We start from the raw sequence: 938 nt of genomic DNA, 5'->3' as shown, positions 1-938 counted from the left end.
CGTGGACTCTGACAGCGCGGACAGCCCGCCGGGGAGCTGGAGCCGAGGCCGCATCACCTCACACCCTTCCCGGGGGAGCAGGCAGTGAAGGCTTTTCGCAGGATGCAGGGCTGGTGGCCTCCGTTTCTCCCAGGACTCAGACGGAGGAGGAGGAGGGGGCCATCCTCAGGGTGGCAGGTGGGAGGTTCTAGGTGCCCAGAGTGGCCCTGGCTTGTGGGGAGGGGCCGCCCTCTCAGTCCCCTGGTTTCGGACTCTTCCCACCTGGGGCTGCTGCTGTTTTTCTGTTCTGGCAACACCATTAACCTCTTAACTTAAAGAATAACTAGTGCCTTTCCCTCTGCAGAGGCAGGGCCCCCCGCTCCTGATCACCCCCAATGCTGGCTTGTCCCTCAGGCTCCTCGCCCCGCCCCCCCTCCCCCTCCGCAGACATCCCCGCACCAAGTACCACCCGAGGTGCCTGGTCGCCTCCTGCGCTTCTGGGCCCAGGTCCCGGGCGACCCCGAAACGCCCACCTTCCCTGGTCCTCGCCACAGGGTTTCTTGGTCTTCTCTGTGGGTGTTTTAGCATCTTTACACCTGGGAAGTTTTCTCTTTTCCATTTATTCCCTTAACAGAGTGTCTGGAATATATTTATTTATATTTATTTTTCAAAATCCGAAATTATTCGCGAGTCACAATCGACTGCCCAGGTGCGAGTGTCCGGGGCCTGCCCTGCGTGTCGGCCTCTCCTCACGTTCCTCTAACAAAGACACACAAGTGGCCTTACTCCGAGACTCGAGAACCGTGTGCTTCTGCATCAGTGACGTCAGCCAGAGGCATCCCGACCGCATTTGGTGCAATTCTGGTTTCTGGGAAGGTCTCTGGACCAGTTTAACTTGGTGGCAGTTCTATACCCCACACCCTGACGCCTGCCAGCCTGGGCCTTCGGGGGGGGGTGTG

At 59.3% G+C, this 938-nt stretch overlaps 1 protein-coding gene across 1 annotated transcript in view; it reads left to right on the top strand.

The window, feature by feature from the left end:
- The window catches only part of KIF13B (kinesin family member 13B), a 192824-nt gene that overhangs the window by 178247 nt on the left and 13639 nt on the right, over positions 1 to 938 (top strand).

The sequence above is a fragment of the Myotis brandtii genome, unplaced genomic scaffold, assembly GCF_000412655.1.
Source record: "Myotis brandtii unplaced genomic scaffold, ASM41265v1 scaffold447, whole genome shotgun sequence".
Taxonomy (NCBI): Eukaryota; Metazoa; Chordata; class Mammalia; order Chiroptera; family Vespertilionidae; genus Myotis; species Myotis brandtii.
The sequence above is the reverse complement of the archived record's forward strand: the minus strand, read 5'-3'. Positions and strand labels throughout refer to the sequence as shown.